This window comes from Bombus huntii, unplaced genomic scaffold (assembly GCF_024542735.1).
Source record: "Bombus huntii isolate Logan2020A unplaced genomic scaffold, iyBomHunt1.1 ctg00000313.1, whole genome shotgun sequence".
Classification (NCBI taxonomy): domain Eukaryota; kingdom Metazoa; phylum Arthropoda; class Insecta; order Hymenoptera; family Apidae; genus Bombus; species Bombus huntii.
In genome coordinates this window covers 1-10,000 of record NW_026099508.1, presented here as the reverse complement: position 1 = coordinate 10,000, position 10,000 = coordinate 1, and the positions used below count along the sequence as shown (strand labels likewise).

Here is a 10,000-nt window from a genome sequence, read left to right as displayed (position 1 = left end):
GTCGCGTGCGAGCATAAAGCAATACGCCGCTGGACTTAGTCGCGTGCGAGTAAAAAGCAATACGCCGCTGGACTTAGTCGCGTACAAACAGAAAGCAATACGCCGCTGGACTTAGTCGCGTGCGAGCATAAAGCAATACGCCGCTGGGACTTTGTCTCCTGCGGTTAAAAAAAATAATTTCGCTACGTACGGCCGATGGTCGTGCGTAGCGATTTTTTTTTCCTTTAAATCAAACAACGAGACGCACGAATAGAAAGCGATACGCCGCTGGGACATTGTCTCGTGCGAGCATAAAGCAATACGCCGCTGGACTTAGTCGCGTACAAACAGAAAGCAATACGCCGCTGGACTTAGTCGCGTGCGAGCATAAAGCAATACGCCGCTGGACTTAGTCGCGTGCGAGTAAAAAGCAATACGCCGCTGGACTTAGTCGCGTACAAACAGAAAGCAATACGCCGCTGGACTTAGTCGCGTGCGAGCATAAAGCAATACGCCGCTGGGACTTTGTCTCCTGCGGTTAAAAAAAATAATTTCGCTACGTACGGCCGATGGTCGTGCGTAGCGATTTTTTTTTCCTTTAAATCAAACAACGAGACGCACGAATAGAAAGCGATACGCCGCTGGGACTTTGTCTCGTGCGAGTAAAAAGCAATACGCCGCTGGACTTAGTCGCGTACAAACAGAAAGCAATACGCCGCTGGACTTAGTCGCGTACAAACAGAAAGCAATACGCCGCTGGACTTAGCCGCGTGCGAGCATAAAGCAATACGCCGCTGGACTTAGTCGCGTACAAACTGAAAGCAATACGCCGCTGGACTTAGTCGCGTGCGAGCATAAAGCAATACGCCGCTGGACTTAGCCGCTCGTGCTACCGCTGCGCGCGCACCTCCGAATCAGCGGGTATGCGCCGGAGTAGGTAACACTCTCTTAAGGTACGCCGTTCTGCGCAGCTCGTATTGCGCGCGCGCGCGCGCGCTTTTTCAAATATTTTTAAACGTTTTTCCGCGTTTTTTCCCGTTTCTTCGCGTTTTTTCCCGTTTTTTCCCGTTTTTTCCCGTTTTCCACGTTTTTTCCCGTTTCACGAGAGAGACGAAAACGAGGAAAATAATCGCGACAAATGCTCGCTCGCTGCGCTCGCTCGGACGAATATAGCCCAACCCAAAACCGATCCCAAGCGTTCGAACGAAGATTTCGATGAAATCGAAGAACGAACGCTAAAGGGATTGGTTTTGGGTTGGGCTACTTTTTTTTTCGAGCGAGCGGAGCGAGCGAGCAACGCGTAAGAGCGTATCGTTGCGTCGCAGGGACTTTGAAATATTCGCCACTGTTCGAACGTTCGAGTCGAAATAACTCGAGAAAAAGCGTTATAACGCATCGAAATTATCAGTGAAATCGTTACGTATCGACGAAATCTAGTCGAAAGTAGCGATTTCACTTTATTTTTTTAAAAAATTTCATCCTCCGGACCAACGTGACCGGGACGTTGGAACTTAGAATTTTTTCGCACCGCTACGAAAGTACCGAAAGTTCAACTCGAAATAACTCGCCAAAAAGCGTTATAACGTATCGAAATTTTGCGTGAAATCGTTACGTTTCGACGAAATCTAGTCGAAAGTAGCGATTTCACTTTATTTTTTTAAAAAATTTCATCCTCCGGACCAACGTGACCGGGACGTTGGAACTTAGAATTTTTTCGCACCGTTACGAAAGTACCGAAAGTTCAACTCGAAATAACTCGCCAAAAAGCGTTATAACGTATCGAAATTTTGCGTGAAATCGTTACGTTTCGACGAAATCTAGTCGAAAGTAGCGATTTCACTTTATTTTTTTAAAAAATTTCATCCTCCGGACCAACGTGACCGGGACGTTGGAACTTAGAATTTTTTCGCACCGTTACGAAAGTACCGAAAGTTCAACTCGAAATAACTCGCTAAAAAGCGTTATAACGTATCGAAATTTTGCGTGAAATCGTTACGTATCGACGAAATCTAGTCGAAAGTAGCGATTTCACTTTATTTTTTTAAAAAATTTCATCCTCCGGACCAACGTGACCGGGACGTTGGAACTTAGAATTTTTTCGCACCGTTACGAAAGTACCGAAAGTTCAACTCGAAATAACTCGCCAAAAAGCGTTATAACGTATCGAAATTTTGCGTGAAATCGTTACGTTTCGACGAAATCTAGTCGAAAGTAGCGATTTCACTTTATTTTTTTAAAAAATTTCATCCTCCGGACCAACGTGACCGGGACGTTGGAACTTAGAATTTTTTCGCACCGTTACGAAAGTACCGAAAGTTCAACTCGAAATAACTCGCCAAAAAGCGTTATAACGTATCGAAATTTTGCGTGAAATCGTTACGTTTCGACGAAATCTAGTCGAAAGTAGCGATTTCACTTTATTTTTTTAAAAAATTTCATCCTCCGGACCAACGTGACCGGGACGTTGGAACTTAGAATTTTTTCGCCCCGTTACGAAAGTACCGAATGTTCAACTCGAAATAACTCGCCAAAAAGCGTTATAACGTATCGAAATTTTGTGTGAAATCGTTACGTATCGACGAAATCTAGTCGAACGTAACGATTTCACTTTATTTTTTTAAAAAATTTCATCCTCCGGACCAACGTGACCGGGACGTTGGAACTTAGAATTTTTCGCACCGCTACGAAAAGGCCGAAAGATCCCCTCCAAATAACTCGTTAAAAAGTGTTAGAAGGTACGAATATTTTTCAAGAAATCGTTATAACTCGATAAAATACGTCGGGATTAAGCGTTTATATCGTCGGCAGACGGATATAAAAACGTTTGGACCGACACGACCGGTCGTTGGAACATAGAAAAATTCCGAGCCGGTACGTTGGGACTTAGAAAAATTCCGAGCGCGAAAAAGTTTTTTCGAGTTTATTCGTTAAAAAGCGTTACAAGGTATGAATTTTTTTGCATAAATCGACGTAACTCGACGAAATACGTCGGGATTAATGGTTTATTTCCGTCCGAGAACGATTTTTAAAAACGGACCTATGCGGCCGGTCGTTCGTACTTAGAAAATTTTCGGACCGAACACTCTTTTTCGATTAATTCGTTAAAAAGCGTTATAACGTACGAATATTTTTCAAGAAATCGTTATAACTCGATAAAATACGTCGGGATTAAGCGTTTATATCGTCGGCAGACGGATATAAAAACGTTTGGACCGACACGACCGGTCGTTGGAACATAGAAAAATTCCGAGCCGGTACGTTGGGACTTAGAAAAATTCCGAGCGCGAAAAAGTTTTTTCGAGTTTATTCGTTAAAAAGCGTTACAAGGTATGAATTTTTTTGCATAAATCGACGTAACTCGACGAAATACGTCGGGATTAATGGTTTATTTCCGTCCGAGAACGATTTTTAAAAACGGACCTATGCGGCCGGTCGTTCGTACTTAGAAAATTTTCGGACCGAACACTCTTTTTCGATTAATTCGTTAAAAAGCGTTATAACGTACGAATATTTTTCAAGAAATCGTTATAACTCGATAAAATACGTCGGGATTAAGCGTTTATATCGTCGGCAGACGGATATAAAAACGTTTGGACCGACACGACCGGTCGTTGGAACATAGAAAAATTCCGAGCCGGTACGTTGGGACTTAGAAAAATTCCGAGCGCGAAAAAGTTTTTTCGAGTTTATTCGTTAAAAAGCGTTACAAGGTATGAATTTTTTTGCATAAATCGACGTAACTCGACGAAATACGTCGGGATTAATGGTTTATTTCCGTCCGAGAACGATTTTTAAAAACGGACCTATGCGGCCGGTCGTTCGTACTTAGAAAATTTTCGGACCGAACACTCTTTTTCGATTAATTCGTTAAAAAGCGTTATAACGTACGAATATTTTTCAAGAAATCGTTATAACTCGATAAAATACGTCGGGATTAAGCGTTTATATCGTCGGCAGACGGATATAAAAACGTTTGGACCGACACGACCGGTCGTTGGAACATAGAAAAATTCCGAGCCGGTACGTTGGGACTTAGAAAAATTCCGAGCGCGAAAAAGTTTTTTCGAGTTTATTCGTTAAAAAGCGTTACAAGGTATGAATTTTTTTGCATAAATCGACGTAACTCGACGAAATACGTCGGGATTAATGGTTTATTTCCGTCCGAGAACGATTTTTAAAAACGGACCTATGCGGCCGGTCGTTCGTACTTAGAAAATTTTCGGACCGAACACTCTTTTTCGATTAATTCGTTAAAAAGCGTTATAACGTACGAATATTTTTCAAGAAATCGTTATAACTCGATAAAATACGTCGGGATTAAGCGTTTATATCGTCGGCAGACGGATATAAAAACGTTTGGACCGACACGACCGGTCGTTGGAACATAGAAAAATTCCGAGCCGGTACGTTGGGACTTAGAAAAATTCCGAGCGCGAAAAAGTTTTTTCGAGTTTATTCGTTAAAAAGCGTTACAAGGTATGAATTTTTTTGCATAAATCGACGTAACTCGACGAAATACGTCGGGATTAATGGTTTATTTCCGTCCGAGAACGATTTTTAAAAACGGACCTATGCGGCCGGTCGTTCGTACTTAGAAAATTTTCGGACCGAACACTCTTTTTCGATTAATTCGTTAAAAAGCGTTATAACGTACGAATATTTTTCAAGAAATCGTTATAACTCGATAAAATACGTCGGGATTAAGCGTTTATATCGTCGGCAGACGGATATAAAAACGTTTGGACCGACACGACCGGTCGTTGGAACATAGAAAAATTCCGAGCCGGTACGTTGGGACTTAGAAAAATTCCGAGGGCGAAAAAGTTTTTTCGAGTTTATTCGTTAAAAAGCGTTACAAGGTATGAATTTTTTTGCATAAATCGACGTAACTCGACGAAATACGTCGGGATTAATGGTTTATTTCCGTCCGAGAACGATTTTTAAAAACGGACCTATGCGGCCGGTCGTTCGTACTTAGAAAATTTTCGGACCGAACACTCTTTTTCGATTAATTCGTTAAAAAGCGTTATAACGTACGAATATTTTTCAAGAAATCGTTATAACTCGATAAAATACGTCGGGATTAAGCGTTTATATCGTCGGCAGACGGATATAAAAACGTTTGGACCGACACGACCGGTCGTTGGAACATAGAAAAATTCCGAGCCGGTACGTTGGGACTTAGAAAAATTCCGAGGGCGAAAAAGTTTTTTCGAGTTTATTCGTTAAAAAGCGTTACAAGGTATGAATTTTTTTGCATAAATCGACGTAACTCGACGAAATACGTCGGGATTAATGGTTTATTTCCGTCCGAGAACGATTTTTAAAAACGGACCTATGCGGCCGGTCGTTCGTACTTAGAAAATTTTCGGACCGAACACTCTTTTTCGATTAATTCGTTAAAAAGCGTTATAACGTACGAATATTTTTCAAGAAATCGTTATAACTCGATAAAATACGTCGGGATTAAGCGTTTATATCGTCGGCAGACGGATATAAAAACGTTTGGACCGACACGACCGGTCGTTGGAACATAGAAAAATTCCGAGCCGGTACGTTGGGACTTAGAAAAATTCCGAGGGCGAAAAAGTTTTTTCGAGTTTATTCGTTAAAAAGCGTTACAAGGTATAAATTTTTTTACGGGAATCGTTCTATCTCTATTAAATACGTCGGGATTAAACATTTTTATCGATTTTTTCAAAAAATTAGCGTTCGTCGAACTGACACGACTGGGATATTTTTCTAATTTTTTCGTTAATTAACGTTACAAGGTATATATTTTTTTGCATATTTCTACTTATTTTAACGTATTGTAATTGATTATAAACTTATTTTTTGTCCGTATTCGATAAAAGAGTATGTTTACTGATGCAATTTTTCGGTGAAAAAAAAAATTAATTTTTTGGTAAAAATGCATTTCTATTATGTTAATAAAACGTCTGGTAATGTATTTCGATGGTTGGATATTGGCTTTGTATAGTAGTGATCGAGCGTTCGCGAGACTAAGTTCCAGCGTCCCTTCCGAACGGTACGTTGCTACGGAGGTTTTGCACCGTAAGCGCGCGGCCGCTAGCCCGGCCGGCGCCGGCCTTCCGGCTGGCGCTTTCGTATCTATAAGAGAGACGTCGAGCCGGACGGTTCGGTCGGAACAGCGTTGAGCGCGTGGCTATTCTACGGCCTCGGTTGAGAATTCAGTCACCGCTCCTCGAGTCTTAGTGTATTTTACGCTATTTCTCGACTGTTCCTCCGTTCTCGTTCTGGTTTTTTCTCTACACTGCTGCGCCGCGGGTCGCTGTCCTGGACGTAATGACCAAATATCGTGGCAAGGTTCCCCTGAGTCGGGAAGCTGGTGACCTGTGTGTACGTATTCTAACAAAAATTGTTAGATGCGTGTGTGCTTGTACTAACTGAGCATCGATTCATTCAAAAGAGTATAACCGTCTGCTTTCTATAAAAACTTCTGCTTTCGCAGAAGTATCCGATGAGGCGGTAGGAGCGTACTATCTTTGCGTAGTATGTCTTCTGCCGAAAATGTTCTACCGATTGAAAGAATATTCTTACGGTATGTCCAGCGCGACGCACTGGGATACGCGCTTGTTCGTTCAGCGTGAGGTGCGTATACGTGCTTTACCGCTAAGATATTCTAATAAGTCTTTTTACACGAAGACAGCATTATGGAAATGTTCCTTTAGAAGTACGATTCTAAACATTTTATATAAGACTATGAGAAAGAGAGAGAGAGAAGAGAGGAGGTGGAGTTGAGAATTACAAAGTGGCTGCGAGCGGCGTTCGAAGATTATTACTGAACTATGGGTGTATCTCGAACGTCGCTAGGAGATATATTTTATAGATATATCTATCTTAAGAACGAAAAGTCTCGTCGTACGGTGCTTACGTCCCACCTACGACACGAAGAGAACTTAAACGAAATTTATAAGAATTGTTATACGAATAAGATCCCTGGTTGATCCTGCCAGTAGTCATATGCTTGTCTCAAAGATTAAGCCATGCATGTCTCAGTACATGCCGCATTAAGGTGAAACCGCGAATGGCTCATTAAATCAGTTATGGTTTCTTAGATCATACCTACATTTACTTGGATAACTGTGGTAATTCTAGAGCTAATACATGCAAACAGATTCCGACCAGAGATGGTAGGAATGCTTTTATTAGATCAAAACCAATCGGTGGCGGATGGCTCGTCTGTCCGTCCATCGTTTGTTTTGGTGACTCTGAATAACTTTGTGCTGATCGCATGGTCATCTAGCACCGGCGACGCATCTTTCAAATGTCTGCCTTATCAACTGTCGATGGTAGGTTCTGCGCCTACCATGGTTGTAACGGGTAACGGGGAATCAGGGTTCGATTCCGGAGAGGGAGCCTGAGAAACAGCTACCACATCCAAGGAAGGCAGCAGGCGCGCAAATTACCCACTCCCGGCACGGGGAGGTAGTGACGAAAAATAACGATACGGGACTCATCCGAGGCCCCGTAATCGGAATGAGTACACTTTAAATCCTTTAACGAGGACCAATTGGAGGGCAAGTCTGGTGCCAGCAGCCGCGGTAATTCCAGCTCCAATAGCGTATATTAAAGTTGTTGCGGTTAAAAAGCTCGTAGTTGAATCTGTGTGTCACAGTGTCGGTTCACCGCTCGCGGTGTTTAACTGGCATTATGTGGTACGTCCTATCGGTGGGCTTAGCTCCTCGCGGGCGGTCCAACTAATATCCCATCGCGGTGCTCTTCACTGAGTGTCGAGGTGGGCCGATACGTTTACTTTGAACAAATTAGAGTGCTTAAAGCAGGCTACCTTCGCCTGAATACTGTGTGCATGGAATAATGGAATAGGACCTCGGTTCTATTTTGTTGGTTTTCGGAGCCCCGAGGTAATGATTAATAGGGACAGATGGGGGCATTCGTATTGCGACGTTAGAGGTGAAATTCTTGGATCGTCGCAAGACGGACAGAAGCGAAAGCATTTGCCAAAAATGTTTTCATTAATCAAGAACGAAAGTTAGAGGTTCGAAGGCGATCAGATACCGCCCTAGTTCTAACCATAAACGATGCCAGCCAGCGATCCGCCGAAGTTCCTCCGATGACTCGGCGGGCAGCTTCCGGGAAACCAAAGCTTTTGGGTTCCGGGGGAAGTATGGTTGCAAAGCTGAAACTTAAAGGAATTGACGGAAGGGCACCACCAGGAGTGGAGCCTGCGGCTTAATTTGACTCAACACGGGAAACCTCACCAGGCCCGGACACCGGAAGGATTGACAGATTGATAGCTCTTTCTTGATTCGGTGGGTGGTGGTGCATGGCCGTTCTTAGTTGGTGGAGCGATTTGTCTGGTTAATTCCGATAACGAACGAGACTCTAGCCTGCTAAATAGACGTAACTTATGGTATCTCGAAGGCCCCCGGCTTCGGTCGGTGGGTTTTTACTACCAACGTACAAACAAATCTTCTTAGAGGAACAGGCGGCTTCTAGCCGCACGAGATTGAGCAATAACAGGTCTGTGATGCCCTTAGATGTTCTGGGCCGCACGCGCGCTACACTGAAGGAATCAGCGTGTTTTCCCTGGCCGAAAGGCCCGGGTAACCCGCTGAACCTCCTTCGTGCTAGGGATTGGGGCTTGCAATTATTCCCCATGAACGAGGAATTCCCAGTAAGCGCGAGTCATAAGCTCGCGTTGATTACGTCCCTGCCCTTTGTACACACCGCCCGTCGCTACTACCGATTGAATGATTTAGTGAGGTCTTCGGACTGGTGCGCGGCCAATGTGATAAGCATTGCCGATGTTACCGGGAAGATGACCAAACTTGATCATTTAGAGGAAGTAAAAGTCGTAACAAGGTTTCCGTAGGTGAACCTGCGGAAGGATCATTAACGATACGATACCAAAAGAATTTGACTTGAACACATATAAAAACTATGAAATATATATCACAATGGTCGGTAAGGAGCCGTACTCCTCCTGTATCGACGAAAGTATATACGACGTATTAACAAGCTATATACTTTAACAAACGAAAACGCCAGGGAGCTTGGCAACCTCCGTTGGCACGAATAGAAATATTCTTAAGGAGGAGACGACCCTCCAGCTACGGAATTATACGAAGAGAAGGTGGCACTCTCTCTCGATCATCGGGATGAAGAGATATATATATACAAGTATAAAAACGAAATGCGAATGAAACTTATTCGAGGCGCCTGCGTGAGGTCGTAAACAGAAAGACCCGCCGTCTCCGAAATAAAACATATAACATATAATATATATATATATATATGAAATTCTAATAAAAGGGAACTCTAGCTTCGAAAGAGCCAACAAAAGTTAAGGCTCGATATCAAACGAAAAAATTACGATGGAAACCAGGTGTAAAGAGAAATGCAGTCGTGGCGCCTGCGAGAGGCCGTACACAGAAAGACCCGCCGTCACGATCTCGTATTTCGTATTTGCATCGTGGAAACCGTACAAACGAAATATAAAAGTCCATGCAAACTAATAAGAAAATCTCTAAAGTGCCTCGTGTCGGAGTGATCATGCTCGCCTATTCTCTTCTATGTTTCGTGGTCTGTGTTGCGTTTGTTCTCCTCCTAGCAACGGGACATATCGAAGACTCCTCTTTGGGATCGAACGAAGCGTCTAGAACGAGTCGACGAGAGCGAAAGAACTTGTAGCGAGTCGCGCAGAGCGAAAGGATACCGATATACATCTTCGAAGGTTCTCTTCGAAGATCCATGGATACCTTCTGCGTCGACTTCTCTCGTCTCTTTCATCGAAACTCTCGTCGTTCTCGAAACGTGCTTCCTACCCAAAGGGCGTGTGCTCTTCGTATGTCGTTTCGTTCGAAATAACGAAACCACGTGTAACATACTCGTGGATCGGGTAACCTAGAACGAAGACGCATCGCGTGGATGTTGGCCCGCTATGCGACGATGACCGATGATGATGATGATGATGATGATATGATGATGATGATGATGATGATGTCGATGTCGACGACGACGACGATGAAGACGATGT

General features: G+C 43.4%; 1 non-coding gene across 1 annotated transcript; it reads left to right on the top strand.

Annotated features, from left to right (window-relative positions):
• The first annotated feature begins 6,936 nt into the window (after positions 1 to 6,936).
• On the top strand, positions 6,937 to 8,859 carry LOC126877981 (small subunit ribosomal RNA). Its single transcript, XR_007695503.1, has one exon. It is a non-coding gene; the product is annotated as a small subunit ribosomal RNA (ribosomal RNA).
• Positions 8,860 to 10,000: the final 1,141 nt, after the last annotated feature.